Here is an 18,204-nt window from a genome sequence, read left to right on the forward strand (position 1 = left end):
GTTACGTTGAAGCCTTTATAGGAAATTGTCGGTGTCAACATTATGTGACACTGTTTACATTTACGAGCATCTGAGTCTCGAAGTGGTGCCGAGAACCGAGAACGTGATTTATTCGCGATTGAGCTACGAGACTAAATACAAAAATTGTCGAGACGTCGATCTGCAGATCAGGCATGCCACTTAATCGATATTAAGTAAATATATTTGTCGCACGTAACAATTCGATTGGAATAGCGTAATTCAGTGAAATCCGTTATGACGTTATACGACATAACGCGAATGTAGGTCTGGGCTGACTACAAGTTCGCATTAATATGGCAACGCAATTATGACGTGATACATATTTTCTGATCGACTGCTTAAATCGTGAAGATCATTGAGACACAATTTTTAAGATTAGAAGATTAAAATAGTACAATATTCAAGAGGTAGTAGTAGTAGTAATTATAATATTTCTGTGCTTCTTTTTTAATCAATTTAAAGATTCACTTAGCATCCGATTATATTGCATATATTGCGTGCGATAATGGGTTTTAAAAAAGTAAAAAATAATAAATAAATTCTTTTTATCCGCTATAATTATTTTTGTATCTTTTTCTTCGCTACGATCTTCTTTTTCTTATTCGCTCCGTATCTTTTTTTACAAAATTTTTAGAAGTGGATGTACAAAATCATCACATTTTCATATAATATATGTCCAAAAACAAAATAACATCTGACTTGCGAATCAGAAATGATCTATCGGCCGATTGAAGTGACTGCATGATCGTGATAGACCGTAATATCGAACGATTCGGTTAATGAATTATGTATGCACTGGCTTGTGCTTAAAGTGCGACTGCCATGCACAACGCGCTCGTCGTTGCTGCGCACGATTTGCATATTGCGGGTTCGCGAGTAATTAACGATCGGCGCGTTACATAATGAATCGATTCCCGGTGATAAGGATGTCCGTTCGTTAGTGTGTGATCTATCGCACATGCACGTATATGTACCCCCGTTAGTTGGCGCGCGCGGTATTTCCTTTTTCCTTCTCAGATGACGCACATGACGTCCACGTCCACGTCCGTTGATCGTGGGTGTGAATCGGCGTGTGGCCTGCGGCCGTGCGGCAGGCGGGCCCCTCGCAGACCTTGGATTATCTCTTGTTTTGAATTAGCATTCGATCTGCTGCTATAAATGTGAGTCTTGTGGATACGTCAACAAAGCTGGAAGAACTCGCTACCGAAGTACAGACTCTTCGACGGCGTAACCGGTAGTCGACTCGCGATAGAGAATAAACAAACTTTTTAAAGGAAACCTGATGCCCGTTTAATCTGTCATAACTTTATTCATATTAATTCATTAGTATTGGGCCTTTATAATTTTAAAGGTTTATAACTGAGAAAAAATAGATCAGAGAAAACTAAAAAAAGCTAATAAAAGATCATAAAAATAAACTCAAAATTAACATAATTTTATCATATATATTATAGATTCACATTTCCACTGGTATTGAAAATATTTGTTCGTATAATGTACAATATACACTGCAAATCCAAGTATTATTTTAGCCGAAGCTCTTCTTATTACGTTTCTTGCCGTTTTAAATCACGTCATTTAACATAAAGAAACACGTAAAAAGAGCTTTTGTTTAATGTGTCATTTTTAGACATTTATGCATGTAAAAATAACGCACTTGGATTTGCAGTGTATATTTAGAAATGCGATTTGTCCTCTGTAACTATGTTGACTTAACGTGAAAATGATAATTATGACTTGTTATTGCGACTGTGCTATGTTTAGCCAGACAACTAACAACGGATGACAACAGCTTATTTTGTTACATTATTTATAGATTAATTAACTTTAATTGTAACTGTGCGCATAATGACTTACAATTAGTTGTTGTCTGTACATCATGTTTACCCACGATAAAAATACCCAGACGTCAATTTTATCTATGAGTTCTTGTAAATTCCCTTGTATTTCGACTTCTATGGAAGGGATAGAAAGAAAAGAGACATATTTGGATTCGTTATAGCATATACGGTCATTATGATTAGGTTGAGATCGAGAATTCCAAAGACTTCAATTTTAGCTACGGCCGGACGACTTTCGCTCGTTAAAGGAAAATCTCGTTTTTTCTTTTCCTTCACGATAAATCGGGCGGTCACCTCGGGTTAATGACGTAACGACATACCAACCATAATTGTACTGTACTGCATGATATCCGCATTTAGCATTACAGGTACCTGGAAGCTTCTCCACTTATGAAGAACAAAAACTTAGTAGTTGATATGAAATTAAGCTTTCTTTATTTTTTTTAACCAGCTAATAGATATAATAAAATAGAAAAATTCCATGTATCGTTGATTTATTAGAAAATTAACCATTCTTTACTGATAGTTAAAGTTGCATCGTTATGTTTTAAAGGAATCTCTAATGTCGATCGATTCCGGATTTTCCCTCGACGCAGTACCTTGAAATCTAACACGTGGCACGTACAGAAGAATCGAGTTGTCGATTAAAGATACGTTGGTGATTTCTCCCGTGTAACCCCACAACAATGTGCATCATCGATCATTGATGTTACAAGCGATACTTGTATCCGATTCTAATAACAATGCAATGCATTATCGATCGAAGGTTGCAAAGTGGTTGAAATCACTGAACAATCGCGAGAAAAGGAAACCCGGAGATAAACTCTAAAGATAGACGCAATTAATCCGTTTTAAATAATTTCGCACAATTCAAGAAGTATATATTGTTTTAATATAAAAAACATTTCATGACTACAATTTAAGATCCTTGTCTAATTGACTATAATATTAAAATAAATCTGTTAATTTTTCTATTTCTAAAGTTCTCAATAATACTTTCATTTAAAAAAAATAAATATAGAATATTTTTAATGTTTATTACATCAAAACACATATTTCTTAGATCCATTTCAGAACAGGAAAGTATTGTTGTGCGTGATTATGTATGATAGTCGTTCGATGCTGTTTGTGGAACTGCAGATTTAATAGCTATCTATCAAATCATATCAAGTCGCAAATTAATTTTTATGATTCCATCTGAACGCGTCTGCTACATATTTATGAAACGTCGCGCAACAATGAGTGCGCGCGTACACAGAGAATGGAAAAGATCGTAGTACGGTTCTGATATCGCGCTTGATCTTGGACTATGAAATGTATTCCACCGATTGCAAAAAAAAACTCACCGGATCGGCAAGGGAAACTGTGGGTTTTACCTGATTTTACTCGGTATCGAAACTACATCGCGCACTCGCTTCCTCAAGCAATCGCATTTTTATGGAGAACCTTGACGAGTCTCGTAGAATTGGAACGACAGTACACAAAGAATGCAATTATACGTCAGCACAAATTACCTGTTTCCCGATACCCTTGCTGATCTCTTTTCCAACCGATAGTTTTATTTTTCACATTTGAAACCTTAAAGCTTGAAATTTTAATCCATCTTGGATTGTATAAATTGAATAAATTGAGATATGTATTATTTACATATATTTTTAACATAAAAAATTATCGAAAATAATTTTTATTTTATTACGTTACGTAATTAAAATTTTTTAGTAGGTCTTATTTTTTATATAATGTAGAAGAACTTATTATATAGATCCGATTTTAGAACAAAATGCATGCAGTCGACATACTTTCCAAAATCAACGTGCCGCGAAATAACGCTGCAAATATTTCAATATTGCAAAAATAACCATCGCAAAATATAGATAGACCGTAGGTATATTCGTCTTCACATAGACGTAAATACCACGAGCATTGATCCTTAAGCCAATTTTAATCTTCCCAGCCTTTTAATAGATTCGCTTATTATAGGAAAGATAATTTGATTTCGCTTTTGAATGGCGAGAATAGGTTTGAAACAAAGAGAGGAAAAATAACAACTATAATCAGAGTTAGAAAGGAGGATATGCTGGAAGATTGTGCTTCGGCGATCTTCACCGGATTATAATTGGCTATATAATTAAAATTAAGTACGTGAGAATAATTTTCTATTAGAATATTAAATAAGTGAAATATAGTTTTACTTAACATAAAAAGTATTATCTAACATATTAATCGCGACATTAATATCAGATATAATCGATCGTTTAGTCCTCTATATACAATATATTAACAATTCTTTTTTCGCAAGAAACCGGCTCTGTCGCAAACGTCCATTGTTGCGTGCATCCAAAATAATTATAATAATTGAAGATTGATTTGCATCTCGCGTTGTCTACGGTTTCACTCGAGATTCGCAAGGCCGCCAAGCACACATATCACGCATGAATCGTTATATCATGATCATTGTGCATATACGTACCAACTTGTTATATTGTTGCGTGACTGTAATTCATTCTGTCACTATGCACATTTAAAAAATCCTAGAGTTCGATAAAATAATTCCAATTAAACAAGATGGACAAGATAAATAGAACTGTATCTGTAATTGACCGGCTTTAATTGATCCGAACAAATTATTCCAGTAGTCAAACCAGATTTGCATTTGCGTCATGCTTGTTAAATGTTCATTAGTAATTATTTACGCATTACCTCCTTTTGCCGTTGCGATTTACGTGTTTCGTTTATAAAAATAAACGTACAATTCCGTAAATTGTTCTTAATTGTTGCGAAGTAACGTATGCTTGCAAACCGAAGCAATGATATTAATAAAATAATAATCAGAAGCAATCAGATTTCTTTGTCTCTGAATCAAGATTCGATATAATCACTTTTATTACTAAATTTTTGTTCCAAATAAATTGTTATCTAAAGATCGATCGTTACAGTTACCGAGTGTGTCTAACCAGTCTATATACTTGTATTCTTATGAAGTAATATACGGGCCTTTATCATGTTAAGACCGTTGTCATAGTAAGATCAACACATGGAAAACTATATTTGTTGCAAAAAGAAATAAAAAATCAAAACCGTATTTTTTATACATATAAATATCCGTAAGCTATCGTCGCATTTTATATGTGTGAACCATTTTTATTTATATTTTAGTACATAAATTGAAAAATTTTAAAATAATAATTTTAATTAATTCTCGCACAATGGATTTGTGTGAGAATTTTATATAAGTACTTAGCGCTTGTTTAACGCGTTAAAGATTATTTTACCCCGAAGAAGTGACACGATTTAATTAAACTCGTTTGAGTTCGTTATAAACACAGGATTTTACGGTGTACGATGGGAGGAAATGGCAATGACTGTCCCTGATGTATATCCAGAAAACTCGGACGCGGCCACTTATCTAGAATAGGCGTCCCCTCTGCACGTAAAGCGATGATCCTTCACAGCGAATCCGTGTGAGATATATCGGGTCTTAGCGAGGGTTTTCCGACCATAAAATGTGTCGCATTCCGCAAGCTCAACATACCACCCTACCGGAATTATAGTCGAATCACGGTAATGTTTCAAAGATGCATTACTATTTGAGGGAGTCTCATTCTGCCAAATGGTACAAAAAGTATATCTAAAAATTATGCAGGTATAAATATAAGGCAGTACGGTCTGTGCGCGATAACTCGATAGTATTAAAGAGCGATTCCTAATGTGTTCGAAAGCGACGAATGCCAGTAATCCGCAAGGACATCGCTCACACATATCCGATAACGTTCTCAGGCATGCTTGCGAATTAGACATGATCGAGGTGCGTCATTGTCGGTGTAATGACAAAGCTGGCATGCTTCGGTGACTTTTGACTGATTACGTGCGTAAAGAAATAATAGAATCTCTCCTTGGATGAACTTTCCTTGAACTCGTTGGGCCTCTTCACGCGACCAGGATGATCTATGATTTCTTTTATTATTACCGACTAATATTCGTTGTGTACGTAATGGTATTGCAATTTCAAAGTCTTGATGCATACAAACGATAAACCGATGATAACGAAATATAAAAAAAATATATAATTGTCCGTCAGAAAAAAGGAATAAAGTAATTTTATTATTATGAAATAAAATCTAATTTTAGTTTCTTATTTTTGTTAAAATTTTTCATGTAAGACAAATTATGATTCATTTTATGCATTTCATCTTGAACATCGTCATGGACAATAGTTATTTCTAAGGTCAGATCGTTCCGATCGCAATCGCTAATATTTGACGGCGACTATTTATCATCTATAATAGATGATCGATCACAAAATTAGCTGTATATCTTAGAAATATTTCTGCAGCATATCTGGAATGTCAGATCGCTAAAAAAACTTTTATCCAGAAGCGAATTGTACACATATATATTAGTGACATTGATTTGAAACATACAAGTGAAAAAACTTTCTCGATGCCAGGTGTTCTTTCGAGAAGTTAATTGACCAAATACGGGTCAAGACGATTACCAAAAATAATCATTTGTAACAAACAAAACTATGTATCAAATTCGAATATATATGTATAACATGCAAATGTGATTATTTCGTGATTGATTAAATCAAATGTTATATATTAAAAATGCCTTTTTAACATTTTCCATAACAATAAAAATATTATTACATTTAAAGTTATAGTTTCGCTAATATAAGAAGCTTTAAATTATTTTACATTTATTTTTCTTATTATAAATCTTTTATTCTTTTACGATCTTTATATAATTTCAAACTTTAAGACGATACATACATGTAAAACTTAAACTTATTTAATTTGAATTAAGTTTATTATTAATTATGTCAATTAATGTGATAATGTTTAATTATGTTGTATAATTTATACAAGATGCATGCAGGTACGGACAATAAACAGAAATTTCGATGTTATCGTAACATTGCAAGATCTTAACGGCGTAAGCTGGTCCAAACAAGGGGTCTGTAGATTGCTCTCGCTCGCGTAACCCGTTCACAGTACGAATCCTAAATACTCGGTTGGTTATCTCGTTGAATTGCGCCGATACGCACAACCGCAGATCGCGGGTCATTCGTTCGCGAAAACTCGTCGTCGGTGTACACACTGGACTATAGCGAGCCCTCGTAATTATTAAAATCCTCTCAGTGGACTGACAGAGTGTCTCTCGTGCCATTGGCACGCTCATTGTTGGCCCGTCACTCCCAGAGCGACTTGCCGCGTTATATAGAATCGAAGAGCTATCGATCGCATGCGTGATTTCGTTCACGAAGACGTTTCCACAAACCGCGAAAATGTTTCCATTATTGTGATTTTCCATTCGTTCTGACACATTGGCATTTGGTTTCAATAATATCTGCAAAATGGAGCTTCGAATTTAATTCAAGAATGTATCTTGTATTAAAAATTAAATATTCTCGTTCTATGTAAGTTATTTTCTTTTTATGTATATTGTCAAACGAGAAAATCTCTCCTAGAAATTTAAATTATTGTAGTTCTTAAAAAAATAGACAATTTGACTAGAGTTTAGATTTATAATTTCTAAAAACGTTCGCTTTTAACGTTTTACGTTTTTGTATTAATATACCTTACAAATTACTGTTTTAATTTACTCGATATACATTTAATAAATAAAACTTTCGAGAAAATAAAGAACTTCTATTAATAAAAATAATATTATTATATTTCAGATATTTCGGTATTTTGAAACAATGATATGCATTAATAACTATAATAATATTTATAACACTATTTTAAGAGATTCGAAGACAGGATTCTTCTAACTATCGAGATATCATTCACCTTCTACATATATGTTCAAAGAAATGAAAGTGAATCATGAGACGGTACTCGTCCGCGCAAATAATTATCGCATAAAATATAAATACAAGAGTTCTCCATAAGTGCGAGCGAATGTTTACAGAGGACTACACAGCTGTCAGGTGTACCACGAAAGCGAAATAAAAAGCCACATAGAAAATGGCTATGCACAAGGAGATCCAGTTTATCTTTTGTACCCTTTTCCTTTGCACGGAGTCGCGAGCATGTGACAAATTAAATACACGCGTTGCATTGATCCTTTTCGAAGAATCTCCCACAAATATATGATCCGCCAGAAATAAGGACTGCGTTCGCTTTGGGTGCTTTCGTGCTGAAAGCATCACTCCATCTTTTTTCAACATGTAATGAGCAATAAAGATAGACTGACACTTTCAGCACGAAAGCGCCCAAAACGAACGCAGCCAAGGAGAACTAGAGAAGGAACCGACGAGGCATCTCTGAACGTACGAACATACTTAAACATAAGTATTTCAGTTTGCCAGGATAAAATCTTTAAATTTCACGATATTTCACGAGCGTTAAGTGAGTTAATGAGATATAAATAAGATTGCTTTGCGGTATCGTGTATATTATAGGGATTTATCCGCGCCATTTCCCCGGTTACTGACCCATGGTCACTTTCTTTTAGCACCACAATTTACGACTATCACGAAAAGGTAAACTATAGACGATGACGTTGATAGGGAAGCGTTATTGAGGAATATAATCTCGCATTTTAGAGCAAAATCACTTGAATCGATTTAATGACTTCTAGGCTCAGCTTGTATCTAATGCAATTATCGAATGTAGAAGTGTATCTATAGCGTTTAATCATTTTTAACTAAGTAAGTAACGCTACATTACTATGTATCTATATTACCGTATGATATAACTGTAATTATTGTGCAATTAGCCAGAGTGATATAATCATCACTCACAATCAGTATCACAACCTATTATACGATAAAGCATTTTAAATTCAAACGCATTTGCGTTACGTAAATATCACGCATTAAAGAAGATCGAAAAACATAACAACAATCTAAGAATTATGTAATACACAAATGTGTAATACGCAAATGTGAACTATATTTATCTTCTAAGATGTATAAAATCAGATATTATGGATTTTTAATGTATTAATACGGATAATTATTTTTAAGGACATCATCTTGTTTAAAAAAAACACACAAATATATTGCTAAAATTCTTTCGCATCTCTTAACGTGGAAACTATGATCAACAAACACGTCAGCTATTACATTGTACAAAGTAATTTATATTCAATTAGAAAAATGAATATGTGTCTGAGACAAATGCAAAGAGAAAATAAAAACCCATTATACCTTTTCAAAGATCCCTACTTTGATAACAACAGCTAGAAAATATGTTAATCTTCGACTGTTAACATATAGGCTTCAGAAAACCGACGATCTTTTATCATATTAATGCCTCTTTGCACTTAGCTCTTGCGTGTGATTAACACATGTGCTTGACGAATAGCTTTTTAAATTGTTACAAGAAATATGGATAAACGCCCCGCGTTTCTCTTATTTATCTTTATAAGAATTAAGACGCAAACACTCTTAAAACTTGCTTCTTGTTTCCAAGTAACATCTTTAAAACTAATTTCTCCTCTTACAGCAATAACAGAAATAAGTTAAGTTTTATTATAATCTTATTAAATTAAGCTATAACACGATTTAATATTATATATATTTAAAATCGCGTGCGATCTGTCACGGCTCTGCACATCTATCTAAGCGTGCTTATTCTATTACACTAAAGTTTTTCGTACAATCGCCGTGAGTCACGTTAACGTATTTTGCGGACAAAAATTGCTTTGTTCTGCCGGGTGTTATAGCCCGGAACGAATCAATTAGAAAAATGGTATTGACCGGTAAAACGGAACCGGCTCTATCATTGTCGGATTTAGATCGTTGAGACGGAATCACAAAACGATCTGTCGTCCGTCGCCGGATAATTAGTCCTTGGCTCTCCAGTTCCGGCCGAGATCGGATTGCTTTCTGTTTCACGGTGCTGCTGATCGCCATGCACGAGTGAGTAATCGTCGACTTTATCAGTGCATGCGTCGCTCGAACTAATCGACCTCACCACACACCGGTTAGGACGAAAAGAGAGAGGGAGAGGCATTGAACTCGACAGAGAGAAAATAGTTCGATTTCTTTTGTGGAAAAGTTACGAATTATTTGCGTTCCCTTTGCGAATCGACCGCGTAGATATGGTAGCGTGTACTTTCAAGCATCACTATTATTCTTTTATTTATAATTAATTTTGCAGCGACTCGCGCTGTTGCCGAAGTCCAGTTTATTCTTGTTTCGTATTTTTCATTATTGCACGGAGAGAATTTTCTCTTAAAATTTACCCTGAAATCATGGTAGTTGTGGGACAACATATACCACCAAGAATTTTATGCGAGCTATTCTGATTAATATCTACCATAATAAAAAATATTAATATTTATTACATTAAAATATAAAATATGTTTGATTAATTTTACTAAGATATATCTAGGAAATTTCAATAATTTTTCAAAATTTACCAATCTGCTTGGTAATTTTTATCACGTTGTTTGTAAAATGTTTTGTATATTTTAAAAATTTCTTGGTATTTAAGGGTAAAATTTAAGGGTAAAATATAACAAAAAATTCTCTCTGGTCTTGTATAACTTATGATTATATTCATTAGCAAGACAATATGTACAAGTAAAATTGTCTTATTATTTATATAATTATTTTATATCTATAAATATGTATAAAAATTTAATATATGAATTTTTATAGTATTTATTTTATAGCATTTAATTTGATTCTACTATATTACGTAAATTTAACAAGTAAAAGTTAATTTTATTTACAGGCAGCTATTCCTTATTTGCATTCATTCAGTTTTGGACGATTCACAAAATTCAATATATATCTTCCCATTAATCATAAAAACATGCATTTCATCTGTCGATTAACTGTTGCATATTATAATGTAGTGTATATATTGCATATATATATTACATTAGAATCAGCATTATTAAAAAAATTAATCAGTTAGATATCATCGAAATGTTTTTATTGCTGTTATGATATGAATGCTGAATGCCCCTCAAGGACTATCAACTAGAACTAGATATTCATTTATCCGCGGAATTTCCGATCGAGATGTTATTATAAGAGTTATTTTTTTAATTGTATAATCGCATTTGCGTAAAATCCGTTGTAGATTTGTAAACTGAACGCGGAATATTCCTGGATAACTACGATCAAAACAAGTGCATTTAATGAACCGATTAAATAAAAATCGGTTACACTTTTACAATCTCTGCAAGCGATTATTCCGCGATATGTACGAAAGATAAATCATGCGTGCGCGAAAAATTATACAATAGATATATGTAAATGGATAAAATTTATACAACGAGAGCTAGACGCTTCTGATGAATAATTAATATTTTATTCTCGTTCGATTATATGCGGTTTCTTCACACATTTCTTTTTTATTTACACGTTTACTGATTTGATTTTCAGGATAAATCGCAATTATCGCAAGTGGTTGGAGTTACGAGTACGTTCAATGGACGATAAATGTCATGGCTATCTCTATCGTGACAATAATTCTGGCTTATCTCATAAAAGCGAAATACTGCATGATAATTACTGCGTGCCTGCGTAAATCGGTCTTTCCCGCATCAATTTTCTGCGTATCTAAATGAGTCTAGAGTTATGTATAATATGTAAATTTCCGGCGAGTAAAGTGCAAACTACCACTACAAGAATTACAAGTATGATCGTATTACTCATTTCAATTACGGCAAAATATTATGATAATGTTGTAAGATTATCTAATATCATATCTCTGTTTATTATACCCGCAGTAAACCAAATTGCGAAGTATATGTGCATCCAATTCAATTTTAAACGTCAAATTAAATTAAATTTTGGAAACGATTAGATTGTCGTCTTAGGTGGGCTATGTGGATTCTCTATACACAGGAAATTATTAATAGGCAATATCACACGGCGATTAAAAAGTGATTAGACGACTTTATTAATGCAATAATTATCATAATTGAGCTCTCATGTCGCCTATGAAACGCCGACGCTTCCAAGGCTCGTTTATAATCGATCTATTTGGATTAAGAAACTTATTACCTAGCTATTGTATAATAGAGTCCGGGCATTAGCATGCGTCGATTATCGACATTGATAAAAGCTATCGAGCAATATATAAATTATAAGAATATGGGTATAATTATCTCGAAATACTTCTTCATCAATCATCACTTTTTCGAAAAATAATCCTTATTTTTTTTTGTCAATATATATTTAATCGCGAGTTATGCAAAATAATAAGTATAAATATTATACAAATAATACCTACAATTTTTTCACAATCTTATCATATATATATATATATATATTTATTTATTTCTAAAATCACTTTTTGAATATCATTATGGGGTTTTATTGATCTGATAAATCTGAATTATATTATAGAATTCATAAAGCGATATCTATAAATAAAATATTTATTAAAGAACTTAACACAAAGACCTTGTTACGGCTTTATGCCCTCTTTTTTACGTTTGATTTTTAATCATCTCAGAGCCTTTTCAGTATATAAATAAAATGTTAAAAATCTTTCTAAAAAATCTAAATTATTTGATATTATTTAAAATAGCAAAATAGCAAACTAGCAAAAAGATTGGGAAATCGCTATAATTAATAAAAGTCTTGTTGGATTCTAATTACGTTAGAGCTACGATGATGTAAACATTGTATAAACTCTCAACTGACAATGAGTTTTTCAAACAAAGACATGCGTCTATACGTTATGTCCTTAAACAGTAGTATTTTGATGAATCGCATAAAAAAGCAGTAATCCCAAGTTAATGAATCACATTTCTCATTGGTCATGTAATATTTATGAATAAAGAGGAATTATTTCAATATCTAGAAATATGACGTTTCGTATTTGATTTCCTTACATTAAGGAAATCTAAACTAGGGTATTAATTTTAATGTGTTATTAAAAAAACTGAATGTTTTCCGTCACGTATGCGTGCGAAAACACATCGGATACGAGGAAAATTCTTTAAGCGTTTCATTTAATCTTGAATATATTCTGTGAGAGAAAAAAAGTGAAATAAAAGAGGAAGATTGATATACTCAAATTTTCCTCGAATAACTGGAAAAGTTCTACGATGCAAAAAATTTAATTTTTAGCAACAAAAAAGAGAAAACAATACTCTTTACATAATCATGAAAAGATAAAAAATTAATTAAATTAATTAGAATTAAAATTAACCAATTCTTATAAAACTTTAATCTTTATCTCTAAAAGTCCAATTAAGGTAAAAAAATGTCTTCTCTCTTTTCAGGATGTAACTGGTAAGAGTTATATAATATTGAAGAATTATACTTTTAAGTTATTAAATATAAAATTCTTTTTTCCAGAAAATATGTGCATTGAAGCATTTGATTTCTTCTGTCTTAAGGAACGATAGGCATTTAGCGAATAATTTAGAATTTAATGACAAATAACGAGATTTTCTCCATTCCTAACATTACCACGCGGCGTTTTATCGATGATAAGAACAGATCAGTTGGCATTCTGCTTTACACAGCGGGAATTTATAAAAATCGTACGATAGTAAATTTATAAATCATATATCTTTGCTAACGCATGACATATTGGTGTTGCGTATATAATACAAACCTCTCTTAAGCGATTATATTTTTGATAAGTTTATGCGATAAATTACACTCACGCGATCGCACATGTCTATTGCATACTTGATGTCGAAATCTTGCGCCGGTCTGAGTTTATAAAACCTAAGTTTATCCCGTTAATAACCTTCCATGCATTTGGTGAATCTTTTAACGCGGTGCGCCTGATCGGGTCTGACAGACCGCCGAAAGTTTGAAATATCCTGGTATAATCATAATATCAAATTTTTATCAAAAGTATTATTTATTTTATGTTTTCGTGAACTTATAAAATGGTGCGAGCACGACATATAAACAGCAGCTACTAAAATATTCAGGCCGCCAGCGTTCCCGATTACGAAGTTATTTCTTCAAAAGCATACTGGTGGGTCTCTCAGACCCAACCAGGCGACGACGGAGGGATAAAAGTAATTAATTAAACATTTCGAGCACAAAAGTTTTTATTCGCGCAAACCAAGCACACCTTTATTTAACGCATGCAATATTCAGTGCATAGCGTATTTTAGTCGCGCGTTCTATAAACGTGATATAAGAATAATAAAAAATGCATAATATAAAATTAGTAATTAATATGCTTCTGTTATGAGATTTCATAAAAGTTCGATACATGTAAAATGCTTCGATTACTATATAAATGCGATATTTCTCGCGAATATGTGAATTAGTGCTTTAATTAGATGATTCAAATCAATGAATCCAGTTTTCAATATACCGATCTAGTGAAAAACACGAAAGTTAAATTACGTGTACATTCTATTAATTTATATTAAAATTGTTACATGACAACTTTTGCATAATGCGTTATCAAGTCTAATAAATCATGTAAATTGTATATCGGTATAAAAGTATGTGAAACAATACTCGCTTTTGCATTTATTAACTACAAATTCTCTCAAAATTCAAAAGATACAAACTATCAATTCGACAATTGATACATTTGTTCGTGTATTATTGCAAGTGGGTTGGGGTCATTTTTTAGCCTTTTTAGACGCTTTCCTCGCACTAATCCGCTCGGTTTATCGGCTCAGAACTTATGAAATGTCTAATTACAGTCTGGATCTCAATCACGTAAGTCTTGACGTAGAACAAGTGCCGCTCCGTCTCTGAACATACGGATCGGCCTTGATACATGAAAGTAAGATCGCGTCTCATTTGGTATAACGGTGGCGAACATACGTACAGTCCATATATATATATAAATACAATACATATGTATGTATGTATATCCGATCACGAATCGATAATTTAAAATATCATTGCATTGGTATATTTCCGTATCTGATACGTTCTGCGCAATAAGAAAACTGTTCTCCCGTAAATACATATCTATTATTATTATAAAATTAAATAAAAATATTGTTAAAATATATATGTATTAGATTTTAGGATCGCAAATAGTCGAGTGGTCTCCGTCGCAAATCTCACGACACGAAACATAATTCTGGAGACAATCGATTCTTTTGTCCTTAAAGTTTGCTCCGCGCAACAATAATAAAATTAACTCGCCGGCCAAAGGCTAGTAGTGATTCATCTGCATCGATCGAGTTACCTAGTTTAATCATTTTTAACACAAAATCGATTATTATTAATCAAATTTCTGTAATCGAGAAAGTTTTAGTAAAGTTTTCCAAAGATAAAGTTCAAAATGCGTAATTAAAGTGTTCAAGCTTTCGAATTCCAATAACTTTGTGTTTCATTATACCGTTTTTAAATATTATTCTAATTATTGTCATTTAATAATTGTGCCCTTTCTGTTACTATTTCAATAATATGTAATTATTTTATAAGAGCAAGTGCAAATATATAGTTAGCTATTTAATGATAAACATATTCACAGATAAATCGCCTTACTCCCAAGGGTCACTATGCAATCGATATGCTATCAATAAATGAGAGAGATATACGCGCAGACTATTGATTAGTCTCAACATGATGAGGATAAATACCGAAATATTTTTATACGCAATAGAAGCGATAGACAATATGCAAATATCTAGTTGCATAATCATGATGAATAAATGCGGATAAACCAGTTTAAGTAAAACGTTAAATTAGAGTTTATACGAAACCGCGAAATTTACATACATTTGTATCTTTCCTATAAAATAAATTTACAATATTGTGATATTACAGATATTACTTTACAATTGTAGTCAACCGTGCTTTTTTTTAAATAAGTAAAATATATAGGTTAAATATATATACATATATATATTTTTTGTTTTTCCTTAATAAATTTTTTTCTTAAACATTATAAAATAAAAACTGTAATTAGATCTAAATATTTTTACTGTTTCTAAAAAGAATTTAATATATATATATATATAAAATATATATAATATATATAAAATAAAATAAACATGTTGACCCACTTATCTATATAACTAATCGTAAACAGCATCAACTGTTTAGTTATGTGGATAACGTAAAGTCCACATGTACTTCCCCCGTTATCGTAAAGACAAAACGTTAACGATGCAGAGTGAAAGCAATAATTACCCGTGTCCACACGGGTTGCATTATCGCGATATTCTCAATGATTCACCAACGCTGCAACCGAACGGTTCTTTTGCTTGGTGAAGATTACCCTTGGAAACTCCCAGCCTGGGAATCCACACTTCGGATTCTTCGAAACCGGATTGGCCGCTAAGGAGATCGACAGAACTCAACTCGGCCACTCGGGAGTCCCCGGCTATTCGTGCCTCCAAGTCCAAGCGACGCGACTCCGTGACGTCGATCATATGATGCGCTGCTGCCACACCTGAATGACGTCTGAGGAAAATGTCATCAATACGCGGTAAATTAATGAATTATCACGAAACGGTTGCCCACCGTTCAAACAAATATTGCATCGCTTCCGTAATTTTTGGAAAAACCCGATATTTAAATTAATGTTGACAATTAAAAAAATACCAAATATTAACATGGATTACTAATGTCCAGGCAATCCCGTATAGTCCGGTCATCTTTTCGCATTAATTTCACCTGTCTATATCAAAGGATTGTTTTTATTATTCTCGTAGTGTATTATTCTCAAATTTTCAGCGATCGATCGTTTGAATTAATGAATGTTTGGCTCATTACGTGCGTCAAACATCTGGACACGTGTTTCTTTGAGCATTAATTTGAATAATATATACACGTTTTCCCTCTCATTGATCTTTGTTTTCAGTCGATAAGTTTTTCTAGGAATGTTATCATATATCTAAATGTTCTTGCGAGACCATTAATCAAGAATAATCGAATTTCCGAAGTCTCTGGATCTCCGTCCAGCCTCCGTTACACAACGCCGTGCATATGTAAATTCAATATTTTTCTATTTCCGTACACGCTTATATATACATCGTGTCATATTGTGTATATGATCGTGCCGCCGCCGCCTGTTAAATATTCATTATAATATTACTGACACACCTACCGAATGCACCATTGTCGACGAATGCACGACAGAGGCCGGATCGTTTGCAGTTGTGTCTTTAGAAAGCCGTAAAAAAGCTAACACGTGCAATTTCTCTTGTATAAGATCTTTCTCCGATCACTCGATTGCACGCGCCTCGATCGTTTGCCTCCCGTGCGTGCGTACGTGCGTATATACGTACGTATACGCACGTGAATGCGTGACGCACAGAAGTGACGATCGAACGGATCGGTATACTGAGGATCGAGCGTATGCGTGATCGCGTGCACGTCACATTTGCGAGAAGCTAGTTCCGACGACGCGGACGCAAAACCGATTGTGGTTTAACCTTTCCTATGGTTTACGCAAAGCCAAAGCGACGTCAACTGGTAAATTACCTTTAACAGATATCTTTTTTTAAACAAAAAGTAAAAAACTGGCTGTTTAATTTGTCTAGTTGATCTTCGTGCGCTTGTGATATATCTAATACTGAACTAAAACTTAACTAAAACTTGCCTCTATGCAAAATTTAAGAAATAATCTTTGCTTTTGATTTTGAAATCTTTGCATTGACTTCATGTTTCTGCGATGTTATACATATATTTATATTTTCTGACATACATATTCTACATAGCTTGAAAAATACTTGTTCAATATTCATTAATTCTGTTTCTTTTTACCTTCTTTTGCTAATACAAATATTTTATTTATGATTTATACTTTTTTTTTCCTTAAGACATATCTATAGATCGTCAAGAACAGATAGCTTTGAGGAATGCATGGATTTATCTGCAAAATTAAATCATAACATGTCGATAGCATGTAGCTCATTAAGAAATAACGCAATAATTATGCGTGAGCTCTCTTTTACTATTACTTTTATCATTGCTAAAGAATTTCCTGTCAATCTATGTCGCACGTTTTTTAAATTCAATATTCCGATAGTAGCATTTGCGAAGAGAGAGCTTAGAAATAATTTTTACATGGATAAATTATAGATATATTGCTAATATTAATTATATATATGTACAATTATAATTTTTTATGATTTATGTGATAATAATTATACGCAATAATTTATATATCATTATATTTCTAAATATGCTCTCTTTGCAAATGATCGAAACCAATTCGCCGAAATAAATGGTCCTATTTTAAGCGCAAGTTATAAATACGCCGAATCCAGAAAACGATATTGATAACTTGATCTTTCGTCTCATTTGCATGTCCTGCCACAATTTCTTTCAATATCAATTTTGAAAGGCATATTTTTTACAGGAAACATGCCATTTTTTTAACAGCAAAGAATCAAGGATTACTGCTCAAACTTTTTTGAAATTATTTTGTTAATTATTGTTATTAATTTAAAATGTTATCAATTTTAACATTAA

The sequence above is a fragment of the Temnothorax longispinosus genome, chromosome 7, assembly GCF_030848805.1.
Source record: "Temnothorax longispinosus isolate EJ_2023e chromosome 7, Tlon_JGU_v1, whole genome shotgun sequence".
In the NCBI taxonomy this organism is placed as follows: Eukaryota; Metazoa; Arthropoda; class Insecta; order Hymenoptera; family Formicidae; genus Temnothorax; species Temnothorax longispinosus.